Here is a 14,133-nt window from a genome sequence, read left to right on the forward strand (position 1 = left end):
CATTTATGTGCTATTTTGTTGAATTATCAAATCAAGAAGACAACCCTTGTTTACAATTCTGAACGTTCAGAGAGTCTTATTTCGCCTCAAACTACCTAACCCAACACGAGAGCGGGGCGCAAATATCACGCAGGAGCTGTAAACTTACTAACTTTCCAACCAATGAGAATTTACCAACAACCCATAGAGTCAGCTACTATGTCTGCCGTCGGACCAGTTCATCGCCCTTGAGCTAAACAAAACTTTCAGCGACAGTTTTTTTATTCCGACAGCTGTGACGATCAATTTTAAAATATGACTACATTTTCGAAAGGTTGATTTTCCTTACATTAAAAATCGACCTTATGTCTAACTCTTCCCTCATGGAAAGGACAATAAATTGGGACTCCATAACTTCGTAACTCTTTAAATTACATTTTCATTCTATTTTAAACAATTTTATCCAATTTATATTATTTGGATTATTCCGGCTACTGTTATTATATTGAGTGTTATTCGCACAACGTTTCCGCCGTTGTAACCTTCAACCTTCTTCAGATGTATCTTGTTGAACTCGGGAATCTTTCTATCGAACTCAAGAATTTGTACGAATTTCAAACGGAACCCTTTATTTAATCCATAGGTCTCGTGGCGTAACGGATAAAGTAAATTCTGCAAATTCTGCTGTAAGTGGCACTCTTCTGGAGGTTGAAGATTAAATCCTCAGTGCAAGCGATACTAAAGATACAATTGTGAATTATTTAAAACTTTTACCTAGTCATGGCTGACGAAACGAATTGGCTGTGAATTAAATAAAAGGTTGCATGCGAAAATCCATACAGATTCCCCAGTTCTACATAAAAATTCCCGAATTCAATAAGATACTCTTGAAGAAGGTCGGAGCTTACATCAACCGAAGATTTGTGCGATTAACACTCAAGATGAGAACAGTAGTCCGAATAATCCAAATAGTATGAATCATAAATCCTCACCTCAAAATTCAGAAACAGAATTTCATTAAATTCCTTTAATGATATAAAGGTAACTATAATACAATAAATTAAATTATACAAAAAAATTTTCGGAGCAAAAGCAAAAATACAAACAATGGTAAAAATTGTTATTGTCTCAAGTTAAACAATCCTTTTTAATAATCTTTTAGAACTGACCTTCACCTCAGACCCGAAATTCAAGACTTACATCAAATCTGTTGCTAAGTTTGCTGATAAAAAACAATGGTTGGATCATTTTACTGCTCCAGAAAGTACCTCACTTCTGACGTAATCCTCTACCTGTATAAGATGGAGTACTGTTGTCATATCTGGGAAGGTGTCACTCAGAGTACTCTTACTTGATAGAATACAAAATCGACTCAGCAATGTAGTGGGAAATGTTCTCTTCTCGTTCCTACACCCTCTTCCACACGGATAAGGTGTTACTAGCTTTTCTCTACCTTGTCGTTACATTCATGGCAGGTGTTCAACTGATTTCCAATTTCTGGTAATCCCCTGTAAAACATTCACATTAAGAACCTGTCAAGCTACAGTTATAATAAAAAACTTTCTTTTACCCCTCTCTCTTTGCCAATAAAACAAACGAAACTTCCATGAACAAAGATTCTTTCCTCCTGTGAAAAAAACATATCACGAGTTTGCTTCCCAACTGACTACAGCACAGTTGTCTTTAAGTCTAATGTGAACAAATACCCGTTTTGGATAATCAATTCAACTCTCTGTCCATTCCACTCATTGTTTCCGGTCCTCTCGTGAAGGCGATCGTTGTCCAAATGATGAACTCGTTAATCTTTTTAATCGAGAGTAGCCCCCAGGACTTGGAAGTAACACACACACACACACACACACACACACACACACACACACACACACACAATAATAAAAGTAAAGAAAAGAAAATAATATATATATATATATATAAATTATTTTATTTTATTTGTACACACACACACACACACACACACACACACATATATATATATATACTTTTCTGAAGAATACATATTTCTAACAACATATTTTATACATCTAATAAATAAATGCAATATCATAAATCAAGACATTTTTTAAACATAATTTTAATAAATTCTCATAAAAGTTATATGTATGCAAATCTGTTGCATATAATTATAAATGATACGATAATCAAATAATAATAATAATAATAATAATTATAATAATAATAAAAATCTTAAGGAAAACCCTTGAATGCAGAAACCAACTTACATGGGCTCCAAACTCTAACCAGTCACATGTAAATTGCAGTAGAAATAAACCAAAGACACAAAAAACGAATACCACAACATGAATCCAAAGAAATTTAACTGCAAAAAAAAAAAAAAAAATCTCCTACACTTCCCAAAACACAGTCTTGATTGATATGACACAAACTAGTATTGAACGATCGAGGAGAGAGATCACTAAGAAAATCTCCACTGGAAGAATGTTGAAAATGCTGGGACCTTGTAGAGATTCATTGCCATTTAAATCTTAGAGTAGACTAATGCTCATTGCTAGTGAAAAATCAATGATGCATAACTGTTGCAATAACATAAAATTATTTGCAATGGTAATTGAACGGTGGAAATTACTGTAAATCTTGGGAGACTTGTTGCCACTCAGGCTTCAGGAAACATCACTAGTTATTATCAATGAATAATCAATGATGATGATCTAAAACAGAAAACAGAGAGACAAATGACAAAACGAGAAAAGAAAAATGGGAAGAGAAACAACTCCACGGAAGATTCATAAGAATGACAAAAAATGAGAATAACGAAAATACCTAGAAATAGATGCGAAAAGGACATATAAACCGAGAAACTGAATCTCTAATAACTGCAGCACAAGATAATTCGATAAGAACCAATCATATCAAAACAAAGATCGATAAAACACAAGAAAACAGCAAATGCAGACTCTGGGGACAAAGAGACGAAACGATAAACCATATAGTAAGTGAATGCAGCAAACTGGCCCAAAAGGAATACAAAAACAGGCATGACGAAGTGGAGAGGGCAGTTCACTGGGAATTGTGCAAACGACTTCATTTTGAGCGTACAGATAAATGGTACAAGCATAAACCCACAACAGCACTCGAAAACGAGAACCACAAAATCCTATGGACATGGACATACAGACGGACAAATCCATCCAAGCAAGAAGACCAGATATCGTAATAATTAACAAGAAAGAAAAATCCTGTCAAATCGTAGACTTTGCTGTCCCAGCTGATCACAGGGCGAGTATGAAAGAAAAGGAGAAACAAAGCAAATACACAGAGCTAGCCAGAGAGCTAAAAGGGATTTGGATGATAAAGAAAATGAAAATAATACCGGTAATAGTAGGAGCACTAGGAATAATTCCAAAAAACTTTGAAAAAAGAATGCCAGAAATTGGAATCAGAGGAATAGCTGCAAAAATACAATGACTAATGATAATGAAAATGACAGAAATATTAAGGAAAACCCTTGAATGCGGAGAATAATACAAGAATACAATATAATGAAGAAGCATTACAGGGAATGAAGAACACCAAAGCTGCATATCTACAAGTTCTACACCTCCATCACGTATCCCCCACATTGTCTCATCACCATTCCCCCCAACTCAAATTCTAGAATGGACCAATGGCCACTGCCAGCGAGAGATCAATGGTAGGAGGCTGTTGCGATGACACAAATTTATTTGCAAATGCTATCGAAGGAAGTGGAGAGAGCTGGACGTCTGGGGAGACTTGTTGTCATTCGGCTTCCAGAAAACACCACAGGTCTCCAATCAGATCTTTTGTTGACCTGTGTGAAAGCTCCATGTGAGCCAATAATAATAATAGACCAAAGGATCCTGAAGGAGGTCAAAAGTAGAAAAAAAGAACTTAGCCATGGCATAGATAGACTATAAAAGAACATATGATATAATCCCGCAAGCATGGATAATAGAATGCCTGAGAATGTACAAAATACCAGGTAAAATAACCAACCCAATAGAAAATGCAATGAAAAAATGGAGACTTGAACTGACAGCTGATGGACAATACATGACTGAAATCAAAATAAAGAGGAATCTTCCAAGGTGATTCCCTATCACCATTACTGTTCATTATAGCTATGATGCCCCTGAACAACCTAAAAAAATGCCAAGTTAGATACAAGTTCACTAAAACAGAAGAAAGAATGAACCACCTAATGTACATGGATGACCTAAAACTGTTTGCAAACACTAATAAACATGACCAAAATCTTTAGCCAGGATATCCAAATGGAATTCAGTATAAAAAGTTTGCACTGATGACCATGAGGAGGGGAAAACTTGAAGCAACTGAAGGTATAGTACTGCCCAATCAAACAAAAATGAGGGCACTAGGTGAACAAGAAAGCTACAAATATCTGGGAGTGCTCGAAACCTAATTAAAGGAATAAACATGTGAGCAGTATCACTAATAAAATACTCTGGACCATTTATAAACTGGACCGAAAAAGAACTAAGGAATCTCGACCAAAAGACCAGGAAACTCATGATGACGAACAATGCAGTACACCCAAAAGGATGATACTGGGCGACTATATGTGAAAAGGAAAGATAGAGGAACAGGATTGATCTGTATAGAAGACTGTGTAAATAACACACACACGCAAAACAAGAATTAGAAAAATACATAATGCAGAACACCAAAAGAATAATTACTGCAGCAATCATAGACTTTCCAGATACAGAAGAAACAAGATAGAAAAAGACATGAAGAATAAGACGAGGAAAGAAAAATGGGAAGATAAACGATTCATAAGGATTACAAAAGAAGGGACAAACGAAAACACTTGTAAATGGCTACAAAATGTAAACCTTCAGAGGGAAACTGATAATGCAAGATAACGCAATTAGAACAAACTACATCAAAGCAAGGATCAACAAAACACAAGAAAACAGCAAATGCAGACTCTGTGGACAAAGAGACGAAACAATAAACTACATAATAAGTGAATCTGGCATCAATTGAAATGAATGGCTCTCGTCTTGGGGAGGCCTCAAGTGTTGACAGGCTTCTGGGCTTTACCTTTACTCCTGATCTTAAATGGAATACATACATCAAATCTGTTGCCAAGGCCGCTGGAAAAATGGTCGGATCTTTCTATCGATCCAGTAGATATCTCACTGCTGATGCAATTCTTTATCTATATAAGAGCCAGATACGTCCAAGGATGGAATACTGTTGCCACATATGGGCAGGAGATGCTAGAAAAGACTTGTCCTGCCTTGATAGGGTTCAAAATAGACTTTGTGGCCTGGTGGGAGATGTCCTTTTCTCTTCGCTGCAACCTCTATCTCACAGAAGAGATGTTGCGAGTTTGTCTCTGCTTTATCGTTATTTTCATGGAAAGTGTTCAATCTATGGTCCCCCCTCGCCAAACTTTCACAACAAACACTAGACTAGCTGAAAACATTATCAATAATTTTCCCCACTCTTTATCTGTGCCTAAACCTAAACATAGATTCCATGATCAAAGCTTCTTTCTTAGAACTGCACGCCTGTGGAATTGTCTTCCGTTTTCCTGCTTTCCAGCTGTCTATAATATGGTTGTCTTCAAGTCCAACGTGAACAAGTTTCTGATGAGCCGTTCCACTTAAGTTAACAAATTTACCGAACTTCCATTACTATTGATTACTATATTGTCCTTTTGACTACTCTACACTCTTTAACCCTTATCCTTGAGTGGCCGATCGGCCTTGATAAGTGGTGACGCCTATGTAAAAAAAAAAAAGAATGCAGTAAACTAACCCATAAAGAATATAAAAATAGACACGATCAAGTGGAGAAGGCAGTTCATTGGCAATTATGCAAATAATTTCATCTTGAACACACAGACAAATGGTACAAACTGGCAGCAGTACTGGTAAACGAAAATTACAAGATCTTATGGGACATGGAAATACAAATCGATAAACCCATCCAAGCAAGAATACTGGGTGACATAATAGTTAACAAGAAGGAAAAGGCCTGCCAGATTGTAGATTTTGCCGTTTCAGCAGACCACAGAGTGAAAATCAAGAAGAATGAGAAGTGGAGCAAATACGCAGAACAGTCCAGAGAGCTCAAAAGCATCTGGAAAATGAAGAAAGTAGTAAAGATGACACCACTAATAGTAGGAGCGCTAAGAACGATACCAAAAAACGTTGGAAAAAGAATGGGAGAGATTGGAATCAGAGGGATGACCGAGAAAATACAACGAATTTCAATAATGAAAACTGCAGAAATATTAAGGAAAACCCTTAAAATCTCAAATTTAAATTTAATTAATTAAATTATTTAAATTTTAACTTAATTTAAATTTTTATTTAATTATTTAAATTTTTAATTAATTAATTATTTAAAAATTTATTTTAAATTAACTAAAATTTTAATTAAATTTAAATTAAGGAAAACCCTTCAAATGTGGAGACTAACACCACACAACAACTAAAAAAGATGAGGAATAAATAAATTAAGTACTCCCATTTTTCTTTCAATAACTCCCATAGATGGTACTGGTTTTTCAGGTTTCTTTTCTGAGTCCTTTCTCAAATTATCTCCCGAATATTTTCTCTTGGATTTCGGTCGAGACTGGGCTGGCCACTTTATTAGAGCGACACCTTTTTCTTTGAATAAAGCCATAACTTTGAGCTTTGCGACAATGGCCATTGTCTTGCATGAAAATAGGAAATTCATAAAGAATATGGTGTAATCTTAGTGCCACATGCTTCTGAAGAAACCTTCTGTAAATCTTAGCATTCGTATTACCATGTATGCAGATGATAGGGTCAACTCCTGCACATGAAATCATTCCCCACACTATCACATTGTCGCCATCAAACTTAACGATTTTTTGACACATTGGAAAGACACGCTTGACTTGTTTTACGGCGTACGTAAATTTTACTGTCACAGTATATTAAACTTGGTCTCGTCACTGAAATGAACTTTATCCAATGGGATACAGTTCAAACAACATGTACGTCAGTCCAAGCACCGTGTTCTTTCTCATGTTCAAGGCGTGCACTTTGGTTTTGCTTTGAAACTAGAGGCTTCGAAAATGGAATTCGAGCATGAAATCCTGCATTTTCAACGTGCAATAAACTGTTTAAATTTACAGGCAATTGATGTAGCAGTTTTTAAACGAATTTTGTAGACATCGTAACAATTCTTCAATCTTCTCTTCGCGATGTTTTTAAAAGTGTTTTAATTTTATATCCAACTTTTTTTTTGTTTTACACCTACTAGTTACACGATGAACAGAACATTTAGACCTCCAAACAATATCAGAAATTTCTTTTTTTTCCTTGATGATTAGCAATAATGACGTTATTACTTTAAAAGACAGGGTTTTACGTGTAGAATTTGTCATATTTTTTAAAAAAAGAGTAATAGTAACAGTAAAACCTTTTACTTATTGAAAAGTTCCAACTTTTTAACAACGTAAATTAAAAGTTTTTGCATATTATTTTCATCATTCCTTAACTTTTTTCAATAGTTTATTTTGTTTGTTCCATTTAATTTTTATTTTACAAAATTTATGTAGAATCTTGTAAATTTATATGATATTCATGCATTACACCCTAATCTTTAATCGGGAAAATATTATCACTTTCTAATTTTTTAAAAATTTTAATTAATTTTTTTGGCTCTTTTCAACAATTCAACTACAAGTAAAAGTTAATTCATCTTGTTGTTTCCGTTCGTTATATGGCAGCTACTATATATATATATATATATATATATATATATATATATATATATATATATATATATATATATATATATATACTAGCATGGGTGCCCGGCGTTGCCCGGCGTTGCCCGGGTATTTGGAGGTGTATGTTGAGCAAAAAAAAAAAAAAGCGGTCAATTTTTGTTAAACTTTGACCCCTATTATGATTCCTTCAAATTTATTGTTTTGGGCTCTAATCAAGTTTTTAAGTTAGATCCATGCCCAAGGAACCTATATCTAAAATTTCAAGTGCGTAGACCCAAAATTGTCGGAGGAGTTTGTTAGAGTTCTCAAAGGTCAAATCGTTGAACTTTAACCCTTTAATCGCCAAATTTCTGGCCGAAAACCGATCACATCGATTTTTCCAAATCTCAGTACCCTATATATCAAATTTCGAGTCTGTAGACTAAAAATTGACAGAGTTATTGCGCAGGGAAATGTACACACACACACAGACACTTTCACTTATATATATATATATATATATATATATATATATATATATATATATGCGCACGCGTGTGTGTGTGTAATTGATAATGGAAACAATATTCCAATGTAATGGAAATAAAAAGAAAAGCCTAAATCATTTGTGAGTTTTTCAATGTTTCGTCTTCATTTAAAAAGACTTATCCAGGATAATTGATTTAGAGAAAGTACATTAAAAATACAAATGCGTTACTTAGGAATACTTGGCTTGTGTTTGACGTGAAAGAAGTGTTTTCTTCCTTCTTTCAGACGGGACGTGAATTAAAATATATATCTATTGAAAGTTTGGTTCTCCATTTCATCAGAATGATAAAAAAAATCTGGGGAAATCTTTTAAATGACGACGAAACATTGATGAACTCACAAATGGTTTAGATTTCTCTCTAGAGCAATAGCTCTCGACATATCTAAGGTATTTGACAGGATTTGGCATAAAGGTCTACTTCACAAGATCCCAAGCTATGGAATATCTGGAAATGGTTTCTCAAACATCGAATCTTTTCCGACAGATTTATACAAGTAATCGTCGATGGGCAGAAGTCCAAAGTTCAAAATATCAACGCTGGTGTGCCTCAAGGATCCATTCTGGGTTCAACTCTCTTTTTTATTTTCATCAATGATCTCCAAAATCAGATTTTAAGTTCTTTTGTAAACATAAACGCAGACGTCACTACCATCCAAGCTTCTGTAATTGACCTTCACCCCTGACCTGAAATGGAAGGCTTGCATCAAATCTGTTTCCCAGGCCATTTGAAAAATGGCCACGTCATTCTACTGCCCCAGAATGTATATTAGTCCACACACAATCCTCTATCTTTATAAGAACCAGACGCTCTAAAATGGAGCACTATTGCCACGTCTGGGCAGAAGATGCCCGAAACATCTTATCCTGCCTTGACAGAATCCCAAACTGGCTTCGAAACCTAGTAGGCGATGCCCTTTTTTCCTCCATGCGACCTCTTTCCCACAGAAGAAACGTTGCAAGCCTGTCTCTGCGTAGCGTAATTTTCATGCAAGTACTCATCTCAGCTTCATTCGATGGTTTCCCATCGTCAAACTTTCACAAAAATCATTCATACTACAACCATTATCAAGAATTTCCCTTACTCTCTAGCAGTGCCAAAATCTAAACGCAAATTCATGAACAAAGCTTTTTTTCTAGAACTATCCGCCTATGGAACTCAGTTCCACTGGCCTGTTTCCCAACTGATTACAACATGGTTATCTACAAGTTCAATGTGAACAAGTTCTTGTTATCCTTAGTGACATGCAATATGGTTTCCGCTTTGCAAGATCTACAGCAGATGTGCTAACGATTATATCACATAGGATTAGTGAATCTCTTGACAAAGGTTTCCTTTCCAGGGAACTTGCTCTTGACATATCAAAGGCCTTCGATAAGGTATGGCATAAGGGCCTACTTCACAAGATTTCCAGCAACGGTATTACTGGAAATGTTTTCTCAATCATTAAATCATTTCTCTCCGATAGGTTCATAAGAGTAGTGATTGATTGGCAGAAATCAGAGACCCACAGTATTAATGCTGGAGTCCCTCAGGGGTCAATCCTGGGCCCAACTCTCTTCCTGATCTACATCAATGACCTCCCAAAACACATACTTAAATCATTCGTTGACATCTATGCTGATGACACGACCATCTATGGCAACACAACACATCAAAGCCCGTAAATGACAAAGTTCTCTCTAATTCTCTCTCCTCTGATCTTAAGCATGTGGTACAATGGGGGAAGAGGTGGCTGGTCATTTTTAATTCATCCAAAACCAAGCTTCTATCTTTACATCATCAACGCTCTGATCCCCATCTGGCATCAATTGAAATGAATGGCTCCCGTCTTGGGGAAGTTCCATGTTTTGACAAGCTTCTGGGTTTGACCTTTACTCCTGATCTGAAATGGAACACACATCAAATCTGTTGCCAGGGACGCTGGGAAAATGGTGGGATCCTTCTACCGCTCCATAAGATATCTCACTACTGATGCAATTCTCTATCTGTATAAAAGCCAAGTACATCCAAGGATGGAGTACTGCTGCCACATCTGGGCAAGAGCTGCTGAAAACAGCCTATTCTGCCTTGACAGAGTACAAAATAGACTTCATGGTTTAGTGGGGGATGGCCTTTTCTCTTCCCTGCAACCTCTCTCCCACAGAAGAGACGTTGCGAGCCTGTCTTTGTTTTATCATTATTTCCATGGCAGGTGCTCGTCTGAGCTCCAATCCCTCGTTCCCCCTCACCAATCTTTCACGAGAAACACCCGTCTAGCTGAAACTACTGTCAATAATTTTCTCTACTCTTTATCTGTGCCTAAATCCAAATGTACATTCCATGAGCAAAGCTTCTTTCTTAGAACTGCACGCCAGTGGAACTCTCTGCCGCTAGCCTGTTTCCCACCTGACTACAACTTGGACGTTTTCAAGTCCAACATAAACAAATTCCTGATAAACCGCCCCCTTAAGTAAGACACTCTAACTAAACACCCAATACGAATGATTACTACAATACTATCTCATTGATTACTGTACACGCAATAACCCTTATCCCCGAGTGGCCTTCGGGCCTTGATAAGTGGTGAACCCCATGTAAAAAAAAAAAAAATCCTGCTTCCATTAAAAGTCTAATCCTGCCCAATTACCACTAAAATCAATCCGGGCCTTGATCATTTGTAACTCAATTGTAAAAATAGATTTTCCTTTATATTTGTATAAAATGTGTTTGTGTGAATTAATTGTGCACAAGTGAAACGCACCTGTGTCGGAGTTCGTTAATCTGTTTATCTATCAACGAAGACACGGCCACCAACAACGATGGCAGACATATAACGTCACGATAAAATTCAGTTGTCACGTTAATAATAAGCCTTTCAAATCGCCTAATTACTTGAAGCGACATTTTAGATTTGGCCATTGCCAAGATTGTAGACCACCTGCTGACTCACTTGATGCATCTATATAACAATTACCATGCAGCTCTCTCCGGAATGAACAGAGACCCCACAATATCATTGTACTATTTTTTATTCAAAGTAAAACATACTTATCAATCTGATTAATGTACTTTAAGAACATACCAGGTCCCTTGTAGGAATTTGTGACATATTTCCATTGTATGAACATCCGGCGCAAATGCAGACCTCATGATATTATTGTACCATTTTTTGGACAGAACAGAAATTACACTTTGCATTTTAGTTAGAGTATAGTTCTCTCAAGAAGGGAAAACATTAAACAGACCTCCCTAGAGCTATGAGAGGTTTATTGCTAGCCAAATGCCAGTGAAAGACAACAATCGCAATCAACGAAAATGGTAATTGACTGTTTAGATAACGCAAAGTCATTTGCATCAGTTTATAAAAGAGGTAAAGATCGTTGGAAATCTGCGGATATTTATTGTCACTCGGACTCCAGGGAAAACCATCGGTTATTATCTGTGAATAATCACTGGTGATGACGTGTATGAGAACTCCTGGTGAGTTGATAATATAAAAATAAAGAGGATTATTATTTTTAGTCATTCTAGAAAAATATCTGTGGTTTGAAGGGCATTGATTTGCATATGTATGAATTAGCTAAGTTGATAAGAACAAATTTGGAAGAAGAGAGGGCCGAGTGTTTGGCAGCAAAGGAAATAAGCTGAATTTAAGAAGTCGTGTGAATTCTGTCAATCCTTTTGTTTTTCTTATTAGATTACAATATCTTAACAGATATGTCACCGTTTGTGGATTTTCAACTATTGCGATAACGCAAACGGATTAACAACGATTATCGATGAAGGCACAGAGTGTTAGAAAGCTGGGAAATCTTCTCATTTTGACTCCCGGTATTACTATTCTATTACTGCAAGTGAGCAGTCACTGTTACGACTCGTGTGAAAACTCCAAATGAGTCCAAAACAATCCAATGTAAGTGAAACATCTCATCTTATATTTTAAAAAATAAACGATTGAATAAAATAGATAAATGAGTGAATAACAAATAAAAAAATAAATTGCATTTTTTAAAAGCCATCAGTCTTGGCTGATACCACAGAAAATAGATGTAAAGGGTCAAGGAGAATGGAAAGGAAGAGCACTAACCAGACCTCCACTGGATGAATGCAAAGTGTATTGGGACCTTGGAGAGACTTATTGGCACCCAGATTTCAGTGAAAACCACTAATCATTGCTAACGAGAAATCAATAGTAAGCGCCTCTTGCGATAACGCCAAATCATTTATAAAGTTTATCAAAGAGATGAAAAGCGCTGGGATTCCTTGTGAGTACATAATAATTTGCATAATGACTGAATAAATAATATTGTTAATATGAAATAAACATTTTAAGCAGAAAATATCAAAGCAGCAGCATGCATTTTTTTTTATGAGAAAGGCGATCGTAATCAATGCGTAAGCTTTTGCGATTAATACAGAAGCTGAAATGTTTAAAAATTAAAGCACAAATGCATTAAATCACACGAATAAAACGTACGCCGTATATACGATTAAACACCTACAAATGAAAAGGATCGGTTTTGCTTATTTCGGTTTAAAATAAACAAAACTACACACACACACACACACACACACACACACACACACACACACACACACACACACACACACACACACACACATATATATACACGTTTTATTTTTTATTACCGTTTTTTTTCTGTTCAGTTACATTTTTGTTTCAGCTACGCGACCGTTTTTTGGCCGTTATGTAGCCTCCTCAGACTTTACAGAAAAATGTAACTGAACAGAAAAAAACGGTAATAAAATTATTAAACGCATATTTGCTCTACAACAGTATTGAGCACTTTCTTCAAGTTTTTATTAATTACCATTTCTACTATATATATATATATATATATATATATATATATATATATGTATATATATATATATATATATATATATATATATATATATATATATATATATATATATATATATATATATATATATATATGAATTAGAGTCTGTTTACTCCTGAAATAATAATAATAATAAAACAAATTGACGAAATGACAAAAAACGTTTTTTTTAAGTAAAGAAATAACCCTACTTAAATTTAAGACATGTATTTTTTAAAAATCATCATAAGATAATTTTGTAAGTTAAAACAAAAGACGATGTTTTCATTTCAGTTAGGACAAATAGACAATTTTGTTTGGAAAAAAAAGACAATCTTTTCAGTAAAGAGGCCATACGATTTTGTAATAGTTGATATTTTAAGTAAAAAGCAAAATATTATCGTTTAAGTGCAAACAAAAAAAGGAATATTTTAAATTAAGCTAAAAGACAATATTTAAGGCAAATGACGAACTTTTCAGTTATGACACACTTTTGAGTTAAGAAAAAATAACCTTAAAAGTTAAAACAAGAGACACATTTTTTATTTACGACTAAGACTATCTTTTATAGTTTTTATAGTTTTAAAATTGTAGACATTTCTATTATTTAAATATATTATGATTGCTTTTCTAATTTAGGCCATCATATTAACGATAGTTCGAACGCTGTACTCTAGTCATCTTCAGATACCATATTACCATATCGAAATTTTTAATTGATCCTTTTTTATGATTCCAACTTGGAAAAATAGTAGCTGAAAGGGATCAGTGGGTACAGAATCAGAACTAGTGTAAAATAATAACCAAGGCGAGGCCAATAGTCCGAAAACAGTCAAGTCGTTTAAATAGTGATAATTCAGTTTCTCAGAAATATTGAGAGATATTATGCTTACTTCCGGAAATCTAAAACGCTTCTCATATCAGTCAAATAAAGAACAGAAAACAAGAAGATGATATAATTATTAGTTACATATGTGTATACATATTTCAGCTGCGAACTGTTTCGAAAAACAGCTTCATAAGGATCTTATATCCGCCTTCAGAGAAGTTGATACCGTAGGCC

The 14,133-nt window shown here is 35.1% G+C and overlaps 1 protein-coding gene across 4 annotated transcripts in view; it reads right to left on the reverse strand.

Annotated features, from left to right (window-relative positions):
- Positions 1 to 14,133, reverse strand: part of LOC145292535 (tubulin alpha chain-like) — a 114,416-nt gene that overhangs the window by 29,894 nt on the left and 70,389 nt on the right. The window lies entirely within an intron of this gene.

Source organism: Euprymna scolopes, chromosome 1, assembly GCF_053919585.1.
Source record: "Euprymna scolopes isolate OS-2025 chromosome 1, ASM5391958v1, whole genome shotgun sequence".
Classification (NCBI taxonomy): Eukaryota; Metazoa; Mollusca; class Cephalopoda; order Sepiida; family Sepiolidae; genus Euprymna; species Euprymna scolopes.